Source organism: Tinamus guttatus, unplaced genomic scaffold (assembly GCF_059628265.1).
Source record: "Tinamus guttatus ecotype Peru unplaced genomic scaffold, ASM5962826v1 Tinamus_guttatus_pri_ptg000032l, whole genome shotgun sequence".
Classification (NCBI taxonomy): Eukaryota; Metazoa; Chordata; class Aves; order Tinamiformes; family Tinamidae; genus Tinamus; species Tinamus guttatus.
In genome coordinates, this window is record NW_028288566.1 from 357,820 (window position 1) to 380,931 (window position 23,112).

Below are 23,112 nucleotides of genomic sequence, written 5' to 3' on the forward strand. Positions count from 1 at the left end.
ACATCGGTAAACCTTTCCACTTCATGCTGCTGTGTAAAGACGTACTAAATAGCAGGTTGAAATATGCTCTCAAGAACAGCCACTGGGTCTGATACTACTGATCACTGTACCAGGGATATGAAAATGCTAACTGAATACAAGTTGATGGCAGTGATTATGAAAAGGATCCATCCAATGTAAACTTAAACATCTGAGAACAAGAAATCTATGCAGAATTAGAGAAGGGAACTGTAGTTTGGAAGAAAAGAATGAAAAGGATTTAAGAGTCATCGTGGATAAAAAACACAAGATGAGCTACTGGTACAATATGTGTTGACAGGTCTAAAGCAATCTTTGACCTTGCATTGTGGGCAATAGAAAGGAGAAGAGATTTCACAACAATGAGGAGACATTGAGAACACTGATATTAAAATAATGAATATATTTCTGGTACTCCTGGCTTATAATGGATGCTATGTAATAAATATGGTCAGTAAGGAGACACAAAAAGCCATTTAAAGGCTGGAAATCTTTCTTTCAGTGAAGGCAAAAAAATAAAATTCATATATATTTGCATGGCCAGGAAAAAAAAAACGAATCTATTAGAAAATTCTTTAACTTGGTGCAAAAAAAACCAACTTCAAAAGAAAAGCATGTATGTCTATAAGCAGACATTACCTCCATTCCAACTGGAAACAAGGTGCAATATTTAAAAGCAAGGGTGCTTAAGCACTGGAACGAATGATATAACTTCTGAGTCTGATCTGCTAGTTAAGCCTGGACACCTTACTGGTGTAGAGTTTTTGTTACACGCCGTTATAAGACTAAATGCAGGAGTAGTTGTGCTGATATAGAAGCAATCAGACAAGATTATCCAACTCTTTTTGAAAATTCCCATATTATCAATGACATATGCAAAATTTTGTGAAGGGTACTAGGGACCAGAGACATAGGATATATTCAGAACCATGGATTTTATCACTTCAACTGAAAGAAAGGAAAAAAAAGAGAGCATTTGAGGCAGTAGGGTTGTGTGCCTGTGTGAAGTAGAAAGAATTTACATCGCCTGAATTTTCTACTTGTCCTGAACATAAACTACATCTTTTCCAAACGGACTTATCAAAACTATGTAAATACATTCCATGTAAATGTATTCATAAAATACAGCATTTGAGAGAAATGTATTTATATGTGTTTAGACTCCATTTCAGATAAAGTGTTCTGAAAACAAGCAATGTAGATAGGTCTGTGTGAAGTGTATTTGTTTCTTAAGTGGTGTTGTCTAAAATGCTACATTTTCTAAGTGGATTACAAATGCTGTATTTTTTTTGTTAAGACTACATTGCACTGGGAAGAGATGACAAAACCATGACAATGTACAAACAACAGAATTCATTTGCTGAGGAGTTAGAATTACACAGAGCTTTTATTAGTTCACAAATAAATGTGTCTAACTCCACATTTACTTTTGACAGTTCAGGTCCTGATATCACCACAGATGTTTCATCCACACCAAGCCCCACTGACATCTGTAAAGACCCAAGTATGCATTTTCTTGCAATGTGTCTAGGAGGTAAGTCTTTGTCCTACCTTCAGTTGCGTTTTGTGAGCACGGCAAGATGTTTCTGGGGCTGAAAAATTTCCTTACGATGTATGTTGTTAAGAAAAACTCTGTGACTGTGACAAATTAGGGATTACCAGAACACTTGAGCTCCTGCATAAAAGGAGTCACAACACCATAATCAGGTAAAAACTGGGTATTCACTACTCCTGGGGTATTTGGGTCGACTTAGATACTATAGGTTGTTTCAAAGAATGCTCTGGACCTGGGTGGGTCTAAATACAATAAAATACTTCCTCTGCATGGAGGAAGTTTCTACAAAGCAAAGCGTCAGCTTAAGGATGGGATTAATTTCATTTAGCTTTAACTGCCTAGAAATACCAAGTGTGATTTGGTCATCTAGGTTCTTCCACAGCAAATATAGGCAACAGACTTGCAAGATCTTCTATCACTGGAAGGTACATCATCTCACTTAAAAAGAAAACAAACCAAAGAAAATAAAAACGAAGGATGGTGGAAATGCAGAACATGCCATACTTATGGGTATTCCAGGGACTGCCCTGACAGCAAGGTATGGATACAGCCTATGCAGCTGAATGATCTTCCATGCACACAAAGATGACGTAAAGTTAACTTCATAAAAGATGGAAAAGAGAGAGTACATACTGCGCCTGTTTGAAAAAATCTACTAAAATGAGACTTCGCTGGAGAAAGGACAGCCATACTCACTAAGTTGGAAAGCTTTTTGATAAGGGTTGGCGCTCTAAGACTGACAATGAGTGGACAGCACAGCAAGCAGAATTAAATTCCTGGCAGTGAGGATACATACTATGTAGAACAGGCAGCAAAAGAGCCCATGAGGTGTCTGCTACCACTGTTATCACAGCCAGTAGCCAGGCTGGTTCAGTCCAGTCTATGTCAGCAAATACTTTTCTGCTTTTATGATATTTTGAGAGAAGAAGAAGAAGAAAAAAAGATGGATAGGAAAATCAACAATAACTTCTGGCAAACAACTTCAAGAATAATGTCTTGCAAACAACTTCAAGAACAAACATGCAGTCAGCATCTCTCTTTCTGTGAAGGCATGCTGCCTGTGTAGGCATGCCCCATGATGAGTTTTCATTGCTTATCCTCCAAAAGGGTGGTGTAGTGTCAGCCCACAGACGTGTTTTTCTGTTGTTATTCAACTCCTGTCTTGGAGAAATAAAAAAGTCTGTTTTCTTCTTCATTCATTCTACTGTTGACCTATAGAAGCTCTCCTGAAGATGTAAGGATTAAAAACAGAATTGTGGTTGGTTGGTTTTTGTTGTTGTTGTTTTCTGATATTCAATGACCACTTGGAGCCAAGAAGGCATCTGCTCACTCTGTAGCTGGCTGAGAACTCACAACAGTGATGTGAGCTCCAGACTTCCCAACACCGGCTGGGGGAATCCTTCTGGCAGGAACTGGAACCTGCCCCCATCTGTCCCAGTAGCAACCCCATCTGCTCCTGTAGACTGTTCCCTTGACTACAAAGCTACCTATTGTGCCAGCAAGGCTGTTCACAAGAAGTGTTTCCATAATAAATAGTTACAGATACCCTTTTTCACAGTGTGATGGCCACTTCAGGACGTTTTATGTCATGTCTGTTTTGTATCTGATGTTGTTATTCAGCACTTGGGCAATGAAGTCTGACCAAGGCCTACGTGGCAATGTTAATTTTGTTGCTGAAACCACAGTTGAGATACTTAACTATTTCACACCGCAACACATTAAAAAAAGTATTGAGAGAAAGAAATATTGCTTCAGGCAAGGAGGAAATGTTGGCAAGTTCCATGTTATGTTTGAAAACAACTGAAGTATATAATGTGAGAGTAAAAGGGTGGAATTATTTGGAGTCTGGGAAATCCCAGTCTCCTTCATGTTCCCTCTAGCCTTCACAACCGGAAAGCAAAAGAAGGAAGGAAACTAACTAAAACTGAGCTGTTTTTAAGAGACATGCTTCATTCCAAAGACGGTACCACCTCTCTGTTTAAATGTAGCCTGTGCCACGTAGGGTGTTACTACAACACTTTCCACTCCGTGCTATTCCAAAACAGCAAGAGTAATCAATCATTTACTTATCACAGAAGCAAAACAGACTTTTCTTGGAGGGAGGGTAAAAAGTACTACAATAAAGTAATTTTGCCAATTTGAGTGTTCCACTTGACAACTATTTGCATAATAAGGTTTTGCCAAGATAAGAAGATTGGTAATTTTCAGCAGCATGGAGGAGATTGAAGTTTTTAAGCTTTTTTTTTTGCCCACTATCTGCACACTCGCAGACCTCCGCTCTTGATGTATGGTTCTTTTTAAAGTCCTCCATCTGTCTCTGTTGTGTAATGAATTCTGTCACTCTCAATTGTGCTTCCCGAGCACTGAGCAGTGGAAGAGAGTTTGCATTTCAATTATAAAAAGGTAACGTCAGCTCTTACTACAATGGAAAACCCATCTCCACATGAAATTTTAAGGCACTTATAAGCTTAGTCTCCCTCTCAGAAGCTGCCTGTAGATCACGCTGTCACTGTTTGACAGGCTGCTGAACGGGCGTGCAGGAGAGCAGAGGGCTGGGCAGCACTGTCAGAAAGGAAGTTCAGAGAAATGGAAGTTAATCCATTTTTCCTCCCTAAGAAGCTCATGTGAGTGATGTCACAGCACAAATGCCTTCATGTAAAAGTAGTTCCACGCACAACTTATCCTGAAGCTCTGCATGGCTGTCTGGAGGAGAAGGATGGCAGGAGGAGATCAAGGCTGTCAGCTTAAGTCTCTTCCCTTTTTCTCAACCCCATGAGCCGGTTTATCTAATTCTGAGCCTTGTCAGCAATTTTCAGTTTGGGATCCTGGGAGGGCAGGAGGAAGATAAGCAGGAGCTTTTACAGGTTAAGTGTTGACATACTCTTAGGGGCTTTCATAGCAGAATGCTGCAGAAGGATTAGGATGTTTAGGAAATGTAGAACACATTTACACTGTGGCATGCAAAATGATGCAGAGATCCTGGGCTGGAGAGAGTAAAACAGCTGCGTCAAGTGAACTACCCCACTCATTCCTGCACAGAGTGATCCTTTAGCTAATAGGACCAATGAAGAAATAAGTAGATATATCAGGAAACATTCTTGGCTAGCCAGGATCTCCAGTGCACAGTGGGTCACAGAGATGGTTGAGGCTGGAGAACTTGCCCTGTCAGGAATGGCTGAGAGATCTGGAATTGTTCAGCTTGGAGAAGAACTTAGACAGGATTTTATCAATGTGGATAAATATCTGATGGAAGAGAGTAAAGAAGATGGAGCCGTAAGAAAAACAACTTCTATTTTTACTTTGAAGTCAAGTATTGGAACAGTTTGCCCAGAGAGCTTGTAGAGTCTCCGTCTGTGGAGATGTTCACAAGCTGACTGACAAAGTCCTGGATAACCTGCTTTAGGTGACCTTACTTCAGCAAGGTGTTTGGATCAGATGATCTTCAGAGGTAGCAGCCAATGTCAGCTAGTCTGTGATTCTGTGACTCTGCCAACTATTCAGGGTCAAAGGAAGAAACACCTGATTTGCATACTGACCCAGCTCCTGGACAAACCGAGTCTTTATAGGCTAGACCAACATGTGCTTTTCTGCTCCTCTTTTCTGTGTGTTCTTATTACTGTGGTAGAGAGAGAACCCTTAGCCGACAGCAGATGAGCAGCATGCAGAGCATCACACAGACAAGGAATACTTGTACCCAGCAAACAGGAAGCATAAGGTCACACAGCAGCACTGGCAAAAAAAGAAATGCATCAGAAGCTCCATTCGCTGCATTTCAGCTGGGACACGATTACAAAACGATTGAGGTTGGAAGGGACCTCTAGAGATCATCTAGTCCAAGCGCCCTCCTCAAGCAGGGACACCTAGAGCATGTGGCACAGGGTCGAATCCAGGTGGTTTTTGAAGACCTCCAAAGAAGGAGACTCCACAGCCTCTCTGGGCAGCCTGTTCTGAGGCGCTGTCACCCTTACAGGAATGAAATTCTTCCTCATATGGAGATGGAATTTCCTGTGTTTCAGTTCTTGTCACTGGCTACCACCGAGAAGAGTTTAGCGCCTTCCTCTTTACATTCTCCCCTCAGGTATTTGTACATATTAATAAGATCTCTTCTGATTTTTATCTTCTCCAGGATAAACAGGCCTACCTCTGTTCTCCTCCCTGTACAACCAGCTGCCACATTCACACAGTAACTGGTGTGCTTGCAGCGTTAAAACTCTGCTGAAATTATTGCTGTGCCTCCTAATCATGCCCTCATCCCTTTTCTTTCAAATCCCTTTGCAAAACCCACTTTATGGATGACAACCTCTTATACACATGATAATTAAGAGATTTAAGGGAAATAACCACAATAAGTAACTAATAAACATTCTTCATTGTTTCCAAGATGATAATAATTCCTAGTATTTCCACTGCACTTTGCATATTCAAGCACTTTATAATCATTAACTAATTAGTCCTCGCAAAGCTCATCTAAATATTATTATCCTGTTAATATAGAAAGAGAAGCTGTAAGAGAGAAGGGAGAGAATTTACCTAAGGGCATATACATCAAGCCATTTGCAGAGACAAGACTCAGCTCTTCGGCATCCTAATCCTTGGCTCATGTCCTCGCTGTCTCTGATAATATGGGCTAAATTACATGATAGTAGGATCATTTCCTTTAATATTCATTCCTAACTGCATGACAATGAATATTACAACTCATCTCTTTCTTGTCCTCAGAATCACTTATTTTCTTCTCCTTCCTCCTCTGTGCTGGTGGGAACTTCTGCCTTTGTATCATGAGCAAACATGAGTAACACCTAGCTCCCATTTTTGTGGCAGCACAGGGATAATCAGTTGGAACAGGAGAACACAGTGAAAAACTCAGATACTTTTGAGTGAGAAATACTGTTCTGTGTCTTAAGGAACATCCTTTTCAATGGTCCACAGAAAACAAACTCCGTTTTACACAGTCATTTTGGTATTCTTTACCTACTAATGTGTCATGATTAGAGGTGCAGGCTGATTTACCCCAATATTGTTCAAACCTTCACATTCGTATGTGGATCAGTTGCTTTCCACATTCCTTTCAGATATAGTTCCCCCTGCCTCTGCCCTCCCACCTCCAATATATGGCTATTGATTCAAGAACTGCGGATCCTCATAAGAAAGTATCAGATGGTATGACAAAAACACAAGTTGTTTTTTTTTTTTTTTTTCCTGCAACCTGAAGCAAGAATGTGGAAATCATTACTATGGTAGAATATGGGTGTTGAACATAAGTGTGCATGCAAAATATGAGTGAACAAAGTTATGGAAAGAAAATCAAAGTCCATCAAAAGGTATTAATCACACAGGTGAGATTGCTGGTTAAATTCTCTAAGCAAGGGAGCACTGAAAACTGAGACAACCATGTTAGGGACATTAGCCCCTTTATTGGGCTCTTCTTTAAGCATCTTTTCATATTAGCCTTGGAGATAAGGTGGGAGTCTAGAAGAGCATTTAATTTAATCCAATATGACCATTTTTACATTCTATCCAGTCTGGCATGAAATTGTTCCTTGTGCATTTTTGGGCAGAATATTAATCTAGAGGAAACGGCCAGAAACTGAAGCATCAAAGTTCCACAGGAACTTAAGGAAAAATTTCTTAACAGTGAGGGTGACAGAGCACTGGAACAGGCTGCCCAGAGAGGTTGTGGAGTCTCCTTCTCTGGAGAGCTTCAAAACCCACTTGGATGCAGTCCTTTGCCACGTGCTCTAGGTGTCCCTGCGTATGCAGGGGGGTTGGACTAGATGATCTCTAAAGGTCCCTTCCAACCCTAAGCATTCCATGATCCTATGAATTTAATTATTCTTTTTAGTCCTCGGATTCTTCACCTCAAAAATGCTTCTCCCCAACAGTAACATTCCTTATTGAGCTTTACAACATCAGAATTCAAAACATTTTTCAGAAATTTGTACTAATGCAAATTTCATTTGTACTTTCGTATCAAAAATTATGAAAACATCAGAAAAGACTTCACCTATGAGAGCAAGTGATCAGCCCTGTTTTGCACCAATGCATTATGTCTTCTGAATTAGGGACTGATTTTAAAATACTCCTGGCATAATAACAGCATTGCAATTATGTGAGCAAAATAAAGCACATTCAAGCCCTGAAATTCTAAGCAAATAACGAAATTTGAGACAGTTCCTGCTCCACTACTGTAATGTCTCAGTATATTCTTGCCCTCATTTAATTTTCTGCAGCTGTCATCCTGATTTCCTTAAAGTCATTTTAGTTAATTAAAAAGGAATGATTGCCTCTGAGGGCACTTTTCCTAGTGAGGTAAGTAATGTTTTTGCCTTTACCTTTCTCATCAGTTGGATTTTTGGAAAACAACAAGGTACACTTTAATCATTTAAATTTTTAAATTAAAAAAATCTAATAAATTTTAAATGATTTAAATTCTCCCAATGAAATTTAGTATCTGAGCTGCAGCAGTATGGAAGTGTTTTGGTATAATTAGATTAGTTTATGTCTGTGACTGTGTATCTCCAACAACATTCAGTATGTTCCATCAGAGACTTTTAATAACAGAAAGACAACACCTAACTGACATAGTTTTCCGTGATAAAGTTAATTAGCCAATTTTTGGAACAACCAGGTGAGCACGTGCAATCTATCAGTGCACTGCAGTGCATTGTTGCAGCTTTTCAAATCTAATATTAAGAGCTCAAATCCAAATCTCAGATCCTCAGCCTGAGCTTTTCTATAAGCAACTATATCCCTTCCTTTCAAGGCCCTTTTAGCTCCAGTGACCCTCTGGAAATGATAACAATAAGGACTTGTTCCCAGATAAGCAAGCATCAATTTAGTTGCAGTTATTACATGGTATGCTTTTTTATTCAGAGTATATTCTCACGTTCTCCATCACCTCCCAATGAGCCCGTGTCTTGAGCCCTGTGAACATCTATTATGGAGCATTTGTATTCGTCTTCTTTCCACAGAAATCAGGGAGTTTATTTTTCCTCAAGATCTGCCTAGTGCTCCCTCATATCAGTTGTTGTCTTTCTCACATTTTGTGCTGGAATGAGCCAGGAACACTAATGTGTTCATCTGAAGCAGTTCATCTGAAAAGTGTTAACTGCAAGCTGAGATTTTGTAGCTTTTTCAGCTTCTTGAACTTGCCTGGAAGACCATCCTAAACCAGTATTCCCTCCTGTCCTGCAGAATCTTTGAACTATGCATTGAGTAAGACTTAAAACTCCTGTGATGGCTCCTAAAATTCAAAGCTATAGCAATAAACTCCTGAGAGATTAGAAAAAAAATGAATCTTGGGTGAGAAGCAGTACATAAATTAGCAAAATAACATTATTTTGATTTTAGTACATATGCTTCCCATAAAAGTGGGTTTGTAATATTTTAATACATTATCTCAACTAAAATCCACATCACTTTTGTGAAACCAAGTTCTGCTCAATGATAATGTTCATTCCACCGCAGAAGCCCACAAAACACATGGTTCATCTTAAAGGAGTTTTTGGGAAGAGGAAGAAGACTGATAATGAAGAGATGAGGAAAAGCTAAAGGAAGCATCAGGCCAAAGAAAGCTGCAGTGCAGACTGCACAAATTAATAATTTGTGCCAACCAGAGAGACTTCTCATTGCAGTTGAAAGCAATCTTTTGCTGAGCTTTTAAAGCATTCAGTCACCTCCCAACGTTTCGATTATGTAGGCCCATCTTTCTTTACCCCATCAAATGTCATAGGGGAGCCTAATTGCCTTGTGTGTTATATCACACGGTCTGCATCTCTAACCAATCTAAATACTTATCTCAGGATGGGATGGATGAATCACTAAGCGGAGATATCTTTCTCTCCTCACTGGTTTCGGAAGGAGTCTAGATAATTTAGTTTAAACTATATATCTCATATTTATATGTCTAAATTTAGCTGAAGTGAATCCTCCTGCTTTTTACAGATGATTCATAAACTGTCTTGAACCAAAATGACTATCCAAATGCTTCTGGTTTACACAAAAAGGCTGCATTAGTGTGTCTTTGCACACAAAGTGGAGTGATCAAACCAAACTTTCACAAAAAGATATTCAGCCTTTGGGTAACAACGACCTCAAGACATTTCTCATGCAAAATCCTGAGCGACATTTCTTCTGGTCCATTTTCTAAGAGTAGGCTGCTAGGATTTAAAGAAGAATATATTTTTTCTAAGTGGACTCTTTACAGATCAGCTCTTTAATTACACCTGCTGAAGGAGTAATGCAAAGTGATATTCTGAATTTGTTCCTAATTAAAAATACTGTACTTAAAGCTTGCATGATTCCCTTTCACTGAAAACTTTAATCAGGAAGCAAATAAGACTCTGGGGCCTTGATTAATAATAGGACCAAGTGCTCTGCAACTGAAAATGCCAGGGTATTAAATTTCGCTATGTCACTTGGTGTCCCTATCTAATAGAGATCCCAGCAATGTTACTTATACGATAGTGCAGAATAATTGAGGCATAAAGTTACAGGTCCCGAATGAGACAAATGATACTAATTCTCCTGAAGACAAGTTTGACGTGGATGTGGGCACTAATGCAATAAACAAGATACCCTGGTAATTGCATCATTAAATAAAATAAATGGCCTTCCTTTAAGTATTAACTGTGGAATCTAACACAAAGGTAAGCAGGGTGAACTAAAATCCCAAGGAATCACAGTACATGGGAACTTGGGAAAACACAGAGATAAGCATCATAAACAAACCACCTCCAAACCTGACACTCTTGTGGGTAAGATGAATTCCATGCGTAACAAATTATGCAAGGAAGAAAAGAAAGATGCCAGATTGTTTTACTAAAAGCACCTTTTTTTTTTTTTTTTTTTGTATCACATAAACATAAACCAGACTGAAACTCCATTGTACCCCGAGCTACTTTTCCTTTTCTAGTCTGGTTTGAGAACAGCCGATGGCAGAACAGATCCACAGTTGCAAACATTTCTAACAGCAACATTAGAAAGAAGGCTCCTTCCCGCATTTTTGGGCAAGTAAAGGGACCTCTATCACGTACTGCCAGCACCCGCATCCTGATAGCTCTCTGGCAGCTGAGCAGGTTCCACCGCAACCATAGACAGATAATCTCCCTTGGACAGTTCTGATCCAGTTTTAATGTGAATAGATTCATGGACAGGTTATATCTGTTTGTTCTTATGGTAATATTTTTCTTAGAATTAAACAGTTCAGCCTTCACTTTGCCAGGCTATGGTGTCATGTAGAGACAGTCAATCCTGGCTCTGACCAGAGAGAGTCCAGGCACAGGATCTCTGCTCTGGCTATTTTCTGTTAAGCAAAGAGGTAAAAATATCTGAACATGCTTTTCAGTGCAGAATGACATACAACATCCCAGTTGTGGGCCCCATAGTATCTTGTACAACTGCAATACTACTTGCAATAGCACTTGAAAAGCCTTATTTACCATATCCTATAGTCACATGCATCTTCTCATGACTTTATATTCCCAGCCTGGCACACTGAAACCTTCTTCCTTCTCACTTTTAACTGATGAGATATCATTTTACAGGGCAAAAGACTAGCCCTTAAGTAAATAACCTGGTCCTTTCTGCTGTGTAATATGTCTTCTGCTCCACTAGTATGGGTGAAACTATTCTTCCTCAAGGGTATCCTTATCTTCCTCTAGACTGCCAATACCTCCTCACTGTGCACCACAATAAAATAACATTGCGAAAACACTAAATAAAATTGGACCCGACTTGTACTGTGAACTTTATATCCAACAATGACTGATTATATCTCAATATCTCCCTATAAATCAGTACTTTGCCTTCCCATATTAAATGTTTTTGTAATCTCCAGCTTCTCCAAATTAAGCATTAACTTTCCATGTGATACTATATCAAAGGGCTTACTGATTTTTATATACATTCTGTCAGCTTAATTTTCCTTATCTAAAAACTCTTGTCTGTTATCACAAAAATAAATATTTTTATATCTGACTTACTTAACAATTTGAGTTTCCTAAAATAGATTATATAGAAATAAAACGATAACATGCTACCACATGATGTCAACCTCTAGTTTCCAATGGATAATCCCAATATGGAATGGTATGTGAATCAAAAGCTCCTACTTTCTGAGCCTGAAATGGCTGCATATCAGTGGTACAGGGTGCAATCCTTGCACATACAATCAGAATCTCCTGGTCGACAACAGATTAACCATGAGTCAGCAATGTGCCCTCGTGGCCAAGAAGGCCAATGGGATCCTGGCTGCATCAGGAGGAGTGTTGCCAGCAGGTCAAGGGAGGTGATCCTGATCCTGCCCCTCTACTCAGCTCTGGTGAGGCTGCTCCTGGAGTATTGGGCGCAGTTCTGGGCTCCCCAGGACAAGAAGGACATGGAGCTTCTAGAGAGGGTCCAGCAGAGAGCTATGAAGATGATTAAGGGAGCATGTATCGTATGAGGAAAGACTAACTGAGCTGGGTCTGTTTAGTCTGGAGAAGAGAAGGCTGAGAGGAGATTTGATTAACACATTCAAGTATCTGAGGGATGATTGTAGGGAGATGGGGCCAGGCTCTTCTCTGTGCTGGCCGGTGACAGGACAAGGGGTAACGGGTGTAAGTTGAGACACCGGAAGTTCCACCTCCAGATGAGAAAGAACTTATTTCCTGTGAGGGTGACAGAGGCTGCCCAGAGAGGTTGTGGAGTCTCCTTCTCTGGAGATCTTCGAAACCTGCCAGGATGCCACCCTGTGCCACGTGCTGTAGGTGTTCCAGCGGGAGCAGGGGGGTTGGACTAGATGATCTCTAGAGGTCCCTTCCAACCTTAAGTGCTCTGAGATTCTGTGTAATATGATCCTTGAGAAGCGAGAAGAGAGGCAAGGAGAAAATTATAGTGAAAGCAGTTGTAGCCAAATAAATAGATCCTTTGTGACTCCATCTGCAGAAAAAAAAGTATTATTGAAAAATAATAAATCTATCCCTCTGGACAAGGCTGAACAAGCCTTAGACCCATGCCAAGGTGCGAAACCTGTATCTCTGTGACTATACCCCAAATGTGACCTCCATTTTCCACCATCTCTCATTTACACACTGCTAAAGCCCCAGCTGCTACTTGCAAACTATCGTGACTACCCAGAAAAAGTAAATACATTTAAAAAGAAGAGGAATTACATAGAATGTTTCTTCCAGACCTAGCTTATCACTTTTAATAAAAAGTGAGTTTTATGTAAACAAATTCATTTGAGTTTCTTCGCTTACATTTTCATTGTGAGGCTTAAATCAATGTCAGATTAAAGACTGAAAATATTCAGCTCAATAGTTATTACATTTATTCGTACTTTTTTTTTTTTCTAATGCAATCATCTTATACATAGATCCTCAAGGAATATTGCCAGTGTTTTAGACATTAAATTGCATGAAAAGTGGAATCATTCTACAAATAAATGTGATAGAGAATTAACACTAGAACCCCTCTTGTCAAAACAAATGAACCACCACCACCAAAAAAAAAAAAAACACTATACTGATTTGCAAAGAAAAAAGCAAATCTAGTAAAATCACCTCTGAACTAAGTGCCAGAAAAGGACAGAAATCCTTAGAAAATATTCTGCACCTTTTTTTTCTTAATTATATCATACTGAACTAAATTCTTCACTTTAAGCAATGAAAAAAGTCTTGACTTCAGGCAGAACATTGCTCAAAGGGGAACTAAATCAGGCTATAAAGATGTGAATCTGCACCACTATGACTATGGTCAAGGGAAAAACACTACACCCAGAGGGTGATTTCTCTCACTTGTCTGCAGTATTTAGGTTGAGATTGGGAGTGCTCTTTTATAGAAATTCCTCTTTCTTCTGTCTTCTGATCTCTACCTACTTAAACAAATCTTAGTCTTACGGACCCCATCAAACCTGAACGATGCCTTGTATTCCTAAAATATCCTACTGGGGTTTTTATACAGAGAAAGGGGGTGGTGTGATGCAGGAACCAAAGGTGAGGCAGTTCTTACACTTCTTCTGCACTGCATCTATTACCCAAATTTGTTCAGATTATCTCAGCCTAGCAAAGCACTGTGCAGTCTAGCTATTTCCTTAGTAGGCTACTTAAGCTTTCATCTCTGAAAAGCTGTGGCCCCTGTATCCCAAATAAAACTCGGGAAAACTTACTCCCCTTACAGATAGAACTTTGGTCTCACCCAGACAAAATTTTCCATGTTTCTGGCTTTCAATTTATAATATCGCTTTCACCTTTTGCTGCTCTGTATATGCCATGTCTCGAGATGTCAAGGGAGCAGGCATTTTGATTACATCTCCAAAAGGCAAACCCTGACATTTAGATGATGCTATGACAAATTGGGGACTTCAAACTTGCAAGAGTTTCTTGGAAAGTTTGGCCATGGAGTTAAGTTAGGAGGCAATCAATCAGTGGAGCATCCGTCCTCAAACAGGATGGGTGGCTAAAACTCCTACAGCAACTGCTGGACTGCATGCTTGGCTGGCTTTCATCAGATCAGTGTTTGCTGTGAGATTCTTGAGGCCTGATTAGACTAAAAGAAAATCATTTAAAATTACATTATGGATGTTATCCTGCTTCTGTAAAGAAAAAAAACAAAACAAAACAAAACAACAACAAAAACCTCAAATTTGGGTTGATTTTAGCTTTGCATGATAAGTAAGTCTGAATCAAATTGACCATTTTTTTTCTAAGCAATGTGTCATCTTGTTGCACCTTTCCCAAAGAGATTAGAGTATAATTAAATAATGTATGGGACAAATCAGAGAAATTGTATCCCTGTAATTAAAAAAAAAATCATAAAGCAAGAGGCAAATAGCTTTGCCTAAGATGCATCAGGATATATGTGGCATCTTCCAGTAACTGGAAAGTGTGTCTCCAGCACCCACATTACTGTCCAAATCTAGAATAAGAGAAAATTTCCTCCCTCTTCACAGAAGAATAAAATTTAAATTAGCCAAGCTTTGGCACCTGATCCAGCAGAGTTGAGATAAAACAAAGCATTCTTAAAAAAGTAATTAAAAATACTGCTTTTTCTAATATACTCTTACAGCAATCATTTAAAATGTTCATGATCTCACCATAATTTAACTTAATTTAACACTCCATAAAGAATAAGCCAGTATTAGAAAACCTAACATATTCAATTCCATTTTTAAATTTCCAGATGAATGCATTCTAACTGGAAAAAAAAATCATTTTGTATTATTGAACTTAGCTCTGCCAAGAATGTTTTATCTGTCTGTTTGCTTTCCTGATTTTTGGATATGAATTTCACAAACCTCTCCACTTACAGACTCACTATCTTCCCTGAAGATACAGTGTAGATAATGTCAATAAAAGACACTCCAAGCATTCAGTGAACTAAAAAGCAAGATTTCATATCTTAAATATATCCTTGTTGGAGCTTAAGCAATGGATGACTACAGCGAGTTGAGTAAATTAAAAGAGACTGACAGTTTTACAGTCTCTTTCCTTTTTTAATACCTGTGAGTTTCATTGAAAACAAAGAGTTGAGATTAGCAGAATATATTTAATGTCAGATAATTTCCTTTGAAGTTTAGCGTCTCTGAAAAGTGAAATGTGGTTGGAAGCCACGCAAACAAAGATCTGCTCTTCTATGCATTTTAGTATGAAATCCTATGTCTGGGATATTAAATGACAGCAGTTACAATGACGAAACATGATATCTTTTCCTCCTTTTAAAAGACCTGAGCATCCTGTATGGTCACTGGAGCTCAGGGAACAGTGCCAGCACACACTTTCCATGCTTAATTACATAAATGCATATGTTTGATTAGATGACGCATATCTTAAGTGTCATTGACTACAATGGGCACCTGAACATCTACATGTATAAAGTACAGACACCTACACTGCAAACACCTAGAGTTAGGTGAGATGCATCTCATCTGCAATGATATTTCTGAAGGCTGCTTTAGCACATTGTCAGTGGGAGCTGTCCTAACAATGGGCATTTTCTGCAACTCCTCCAGCCTTGGGGCATCTTCGTCTGCAAATCTTTTCCCTTTGGAGTGGAAAAGCATCCAGGTTATCCTGTACTGCAACTGCTCATCTCCTGCCCAGCCTAACCCCTCCAGTGAGGTGTAGAAGACCCCCAAGTGACTCCAATGTTTTGGGGTAAACATGGAGGCCCCATCCTGTTCTGTCCCAGCTCCCTTTCCTACAAGACTTTCATGTGAGGCAGAGCAACGTTCGGTCGACTGAGTGATAGCACAAGGTTTCTGAAAACTAGAAAGAAGTTATGAATATGTGACAAAAAGTGCCTGCTCTCCTTACAGAGTAATCTGCAATGTGCAACTTTGCCTGCAGAATGTTGTATTTCTGTCCCCTCTTGCCAATTACTGAGTTAAGTGGTGCATGGAGCCTTTTAAAGACTAGAATTATATTCTAAAGAATAAGAGAATGTGAATCAAAACTGCTCATTACATATTCTCCTGACTTGGATGGTGTCCTCCACACTAGGCTGCAGTACTGTTTATTACACTTTTTTTTTCCTGTTAGCAACAAGAATAAAAGGCTCTGAGCCAAAGCCCAGAAATATCCAACAAGCAATTATGAAACTCCATTAGGAAATGGCTTCTGGTTGAGCCTGCTTATTATAACAACTGCTAATAACAACATATTTCTAAAGTAAATTTGAGCACTTTGCATAGGATGGTGATATTTAAAAACACATTTTGGAATTTTCCAGGATGCTTTACATTCTTAGGTATGTCCATGGAATATCCTCTTAAATTAACATTCCTCTTTTCACTTTTATATCTATATATGTAGATATCTGCTATAGATATGTAAATACCTACTATAGATATATGTAGATAAATGTCTGTATTTAATTATACAAAAATAGAGTCAATATATCTGTCTATCTGTTTATCTGTCTAGAGTATAAATAAAGGAAAAAATAAAAATAAAGCTTTGTTGGCCAGATCCTCTTTTAGGAGAAATGTACCTTCACTTAATACTGAGTTGTAGGATGGGTGATCTATTATTAGTCTTGACAAAATGAGCAGGAGTATAGTATTTCTGCTGCAGAGTGTTCATTGACTTACTTGCTTAAAGCTATACTATTAAAAAGGCCTTTTAATATACAGTTCCAAAATGAATTAAATAACCTGATACAAATTCTGAGCTAGAGGACACAGGCATACCTCCCACAGATTTCAAAGGCTGCTTTGCCTTCCTGGACTAGAAGATTTTTTTTAATCTCTCTGGTATGTATTTAATTCTGTCTCATCTCCTCTGTAGCCTCACTCAAGATTAACAGAAATCAGCATATTCAATATATATCAGTTATCTTGCATATTCCTGAGATAAGTTTGGGGTAGATTGGTAGACACATTCTTCGTAAAGAAGAGAAATAGAGAAGGCTAACAAAGTATTTCTATTCATCAGCCCATTCTCCTTTTTTCACGATTTTTTTACTCCCTTGTGTATCTAAAACAGCAGACCCTTTAAATGGCAGTGCAAGAGTAAAATAGCAGTATTTTGGGTAGAAATATGAAAGCTTGAGTTATGATCCTTATTCTGGCAAAGCTCCAGGTAAAATCTGTGGATTGGCTTCTGAGATCTGGTGCAAATTGTTCCACTGGCTTCATATTCAATTCTTAAAGCCATGGATCTAAACAGGAGCCTTTGTCCCTGAATTTATACACTGACAGTTTTAAATTGATCCCATGTCTCATTAGCTTCAAGCTAATGTATATAATTAAAGGTCTTGGAAAACTTATTTACACTACATTATTTGTAATTGTTGCTAAATCCCTAGGAAAGGGACATCTGTTCCATATGCCTGGTAGGAATCAGAAAATAACATACTTATGTAGGTAAATCACAGGTTATAAATAGATCTCAAGACGAATTGGCTAATGTAGGATAGGCTGGCGAGATACAATGGAAGCTTAAGCAAGAACATTTAGAAATCATCCCTGATGGCTGTGCATGGGCTCAATGCTATGCACAGCTTGCCCGCTGATGAGTTCCTTCTTTAAGACTGCAAGCCTGACCCAAGAGGTCTGAAACTGAGGAGACACTGGCCCAGTCCCATCATCCAGGAAGCACTAGTCTTGTGGGACACCTGGCTGAGATTGGGGTTGTGTCTAGTGAGGAGGGGAGGGATGGAAGCTAGCTATCCAGACACTCCATATGGTGAAGGGATCTGGCATTCAGAGAACACAAGTATAAAACCACTTCACCATGTCCCAAATAGCGAATCTTCTTCCACAGGTCCAGCTCTTACCTCTCCCTGAAGGGAAAAGTCTAGTGGCACCACCTGACGCTTAGGGATAGGACATGTCCCAGGCTGTAGTGAAGAACTGAGACTGCTCCACAGTTCATGTCCCACCTTGAAACAGTGGAAGTTATTCCTGCTGCCAGATGTAGCATTTCTAAATTCGTGCTGGTCCAAGGGACCATGAATTTGGCCAAGAGATCCTTGCCACCCATGACTCCAAGACAAGATCCCATGTCCTCCTCTACCAGAAAAATTCCCTTCTCCAACAGTAAATGGAGGTTTCTTCTCTACAGCTTTGTCAAACAACTTGCCAAAACACCCTAAATCAAGATTAACTGCAATGCAGCAACTGCAGTTTTGGTTCCTTTTTTATTATGTTGTTTTGATTGGATTTTTAATTTTCTTTAATGACTACTTCCAGGCCCTTCAATCTCTAAATTGTCTATAAGGGTGTCTATGACCCAGAATGATGTAAGTAGACAGCCAGTATGTCAAAATCACTCTGCGCTGTTTACCATCCAGAGGCAACCACGCCTCAGGATGAAAAAAATAGGCAGCCTTTAATGTCTTGCTCTGTGGTAATCAATCCTTTTACATGCCAAAATACCTCTCCATTTCTATATATATACATATTATATGTATATGTATATATATATGAAGCTTTAATATTCTCCATCTGTTAAAACTCCAGAGCTGCAGCAGAAGGGTCCTATACTTCATACTGAAGCACAGTAACTAACCATCTTCCTGTGAGCTAAAAATAAATAAATAAATAAATAAAAGAAAAAAAAAATCACATCACCCAGAGGGGATCCTGTGACTAATTGTGTGCTCTACTCATGAAAGCCAAAGGCAAAGGGCTATTAGTGCACACTTGAGATCACTTAGAGAAGCCCATGGGGACATGCTGTAGTATTACTGCCAAAGTAACACACAAAGAAACTGTGTCTCTGAATACCCAGAAGGAATGAAAAAAAAATGTTTAATAAATGAGTTTGTTACAGAGGTCAAATATTAACGATTTGTGTGTGTGTTTTCTGTTGAAATTTCATTTTCTCTCTTCCAGCATAGACAGGGAGAAAAAAACATCATGAGGCAAAACTTTGATTAAAATAAACGAATTGACAGAGTGCTGTGTGCCGAGGTAAAGCTAACGTGTGAGATTATACAGCGTGACAGCTGCAATATTAATCAGGTGAATAGGAGGAAGAAAGTGATAGAAAGCTCACAAACTGATCTTATTTGGCTTGATCATTTCTGCATTATGTGTAGCAAAAAAGCCAGGAGAATGGGGGGAAAGATGATCTTTTTTGTTCTACATATTCTTATTTTCTGTTTCTCTGTCATGATTCAGCAGAGTCGTGGGGGAAAAAAAAAAAAAAAAAAAAAAAAAAAGGCCAGGAAGGAGAGCTAATCCTGGAAAGAGAAAAAAAGTGAGAACAGATGAAGAAAGTGAGGTCAGAGAGGAAGAGAAGGAGACCAGAGACATTCAGGACAGCAGATTGGCGAAGGAGAGCTGGGCTTGAAGGCTCCTTTCTCCTTATGGTTACATCCATGCTGAGCAATGGCTTCAAGATCTGTGGCCACCAAGGGCTGATCACTGAGGTCCTCCTGTGCTCCTGGTGCTGTTTGACAGTCTATAACAATGCAATCCCTTAGCACTATGTGATCTGCTGGAAATACTTCCAGAGGTTTATAATCAGAGCCATGCAGATGACTACTTAGGTAGCACTTCATCAGCTGCCGCTGCACTGCTGTGTAATACAGTATAAATTGCTAGCAGGTGTCACCAGCAACACACCCAACCTGACAGTCTTGTTTGCTGTACCAGGTCAGACAGAGGGATTTTTTTTCCAAGCCTGGTACAAAACCATCCCAAAAGCATGCAACATTTCATCTCCCAGGTAAAAAATTGCTGGCTTACATAGAAGGGACAGCAAACGAAGCATGCCATAGCACCGAATTTTTAACAGCACCCAATGTGTTGAGTGCATACAATGCTCAACCCTCCTTTGTATTCCCCCTTCTATTGCTGCTTTTGTTTTCTTTCCCTTCCACCATGGAGATTCCCCTAGATAGCCTGAGGACCTCAAGACAGAAGACCCCAGGACCTCCACCCTGATGTGGATTCATTTTTTTTTTTTTTCCCCCACAGTACCAACAAATCACCCTGGTTTTAAACTCAGTCACAGGTCTCAGACCTTTCCCAAGACTCTTCCATCTAAATAGCAATTTTACTTTACAATCATTAGGAAGATGTGAGGAGACTCCAGGACAGCCAGAAGCTGCCACATGAGTCTTCAGATGGATAAAGCAGCAAAATTATTTTTTCCAATAAGGGTATATATGGTAGTATTCACAGAAGCAAATATGGCTAAGCAAAACACAATCAGGATAGGCTGTCAGAGATAATTTCCATATTTTGATGTAAAATTCCAGAAAAGATCCTATACGGACACCAGACCATGCCATATGAAGATGTCAAAAGCCTAGATTTTCCTCCTAAACAATAATGTTCATTCCTACATTTGGTAACTTCTTCTCCCCCTCTTTTCTCTCATCTCAAAACAATGTTTCCCAAGTCTCCTCATTCAGTCAAAGCACTGCTGCATGCACTTTTTTAATGCAAAATATTTTGTTTATTTTTTATGATGTATGCAAATTAAGTCTTTACTCCGAACATTCTTTATGATGCTATAAATGTAAGAATAGATCTTGAATTAGCCCTTTTCATTGTCACTGTGGCACTAAAACCAGCTGAGGGATGAGGAGGCTCAAACATGTAAGCTGTTGCAAATAAAACAGCTTTTATATCTTGCAAAAAATAGGAATCTGGGTTGCAGTATTTGACTCTTAAAACAAGATCTCTACCAAGTTAAAAGAAATTATGTATTTTTCACAGGTAAATGAAGATTAAGATAAGAAATAAATGAGTGAAGTATCCTGTGGTTTAACAACCTTTCTTTCTAGGATTCTATTTCCTATATTAACCAGGCACTTCCAAAGGCATCTAAAGACAGTAATTACCTTTCAACGGGAACTGGATGAATCGGATGATGTTGTATCATTTTTATTCTGCCTTTTACACTCCATTTGCTTTACTTTAACAAGCTTAGCTACAGCTTAGACGCCCTACACTTGCACACTGTGGATACAAAACGAGGAGTAGAAGTAGAAAGGAATCAGAAACGGGTAATATACTGGAGCAGGTGCTGGGGATTGGAGAGCTGCTTGAGAAGGGAGACGTCTGGGGAACATGACTGCTTGTCCTTGTCTCTGGTCGTGTGCAACTCAAGCTGCTACTCAAATGCATTTTAGCCAGTTAAACTACCGATTAATTTCAGGAAGAGATGGAAATTAAATACCAGTCTTCCCCTGCAAAGGGGGATATCAATTCCAGCAGTTGGGGCAGTGAAATACAAAGAGGCACTCAGGAGAAAAGTCCCAAGTCGCAGCGCCAAATGGATATGCTGCACATTCTTCTCAGATGATCAGCTTGACAGGAGCTTCTTGCTAAATGGAATAAGAGGGTGTAGGAGGTGCCAGTGGTCACACAGGGGTGATTTCATTGATTCAAGAAATAAAGGAGGGCTCATAACCAGCTGTTGGGATCCTCAGCCCTATCAAATCTCCTTAATAGTAAGGAAGTTATATTCACTGGGTTGCAAACACCTGGCATTTTGGGTATCCTCATTCTCATCCCTAGGTGAGACTGCTCAAGGTGAGTCAATTGCATAAGAGGGAAATAGTTAATTTTAGAGTAGGAGATAGGATACTGCTGAAAAGATAGCTAGACTGGCAGATAAGTACACATATGCATGTTTGGTTCTATAGATAGATGCATGCTATAGATACCATGTCCAACCAACTTCAAAGAAAATCACTGAATTCTTTTTTCTTTTCCTATTTTATTTTCTCCAGAAATATACATATGTGTAAATTTATCTTTTTTTTTCCTCTAATTTTAGGTATTACTTCCAAGACTGTGTGAGGAATGCCCAACCAATAGTAAAATGACTAAGAATTAGTGCAGGGTCCTGCACCTGGGGAGGAATAACCCCAGACACCAGTACAGGCTGGGGACTGACCTTCTGGAGAGCAGCTCTGCAGAGAAGGACCTGGGTGTCATGGTGGATGACAAGTTGACCATGAGGCAGCAGTGTGCCCTCGTGCTCAGGTGCATTAAGAAGAGCATCTCCAGCAGGTTGAGGGAGGTGATCCTGCCCCTCTACTCAGCCCTGGTGAGGCCACATTCAGAGTATTGTGTCCAGTTCTGGGCTCCACAGTACAAGAGGGATGTGGAGCTGCTGGAGAGGGACCAGCGCAGGGCTACAAGGATGATCAGGGGCCTGGAATATCTGCCCTACGAGGAGAGGCTGAGGGAGCTGGGCCTGTTCAGCCTGGAGAAGAGAAGGCTGAGAAGAGGACCTGATCAGTGTATATAAATACCTTAAGGAAGGAAGTAAAGAGGATGGGGTGGCCTCTTTTCAGTGGTGGCCACTGACAGAACTAGAGGTAATGGCCACAAACTGAAGCACCAGAAATTCCACAGGAATTTAAGGAAAAAATTCTTAACAGTGAGGGTGACAGAGCACTGGAACAGGCTGCCCAGAGAGGTTGTGGAGTCTCCTTCTCTGGAGATCTTCAAAAACCACTTGGATGCAGTCCTGTGCCATGTGCTGTAGGTGACCCTGTGTATGCAGGAGTGTTGGACTAGATGACCTCTAGAGGTCCCTTCCAATCTTAATGATTCTATCTCAGACATTTAAAGTCTCACACACAGTATATTGTAAATTCCCCAAACAGAGATTCCCCAAACAGGTAGCTTCTGACTTTCAACAAGCCCAGGGAATACAAATCATTTATTGCTAGTTTCTAATATTTCATTTTGTGCCTCAGAGAGCTTTGAGGTCCTTCTACTCTGAAACTTCACTCTGCTTTCAATACACTAAGTCTAGCAGGATTAATTACTCTTAAGGTTTAAATTATTTTTGTATATATCTCCTACTTACTCATATGGAAAATGGTGGTATAACTGCCTTTATCAGAAGCACCATTTTTGGCCTTCTATCTGGTGTCCTGTAAACATACAAATCAGGTGCTCCTAGGAATGGAGTCATTCAGCCTGTCCTCAGTTATATAGGTCTACATTAGAAGAGGCATAGAGCTCAAGAATTAGCTTCTGAGGATGCATAAAATTAATTTGTCAGCACATTTTTAGCAGTGTGAATACAGCCACAGTCCTGTGTTAGAGGAGATTATTAAGCCCCCAGTGTTCTCCTCCCCTT

General features: G+C 39.6%; 1 protein-coding gene across 3 annotated transcripts in view; it reads right to left on the reverse strand.

Annotated features, from left to right (window-relative positions):
- Positions 1-23,112, reverse strand: part of TSNARE1 (t-SNARE domain containing 1) — a 418,229-nt gene that overhangs the window by 73,543 nt on the left and 321,574 nt on the right. The window lies entirely within an intron of this gene.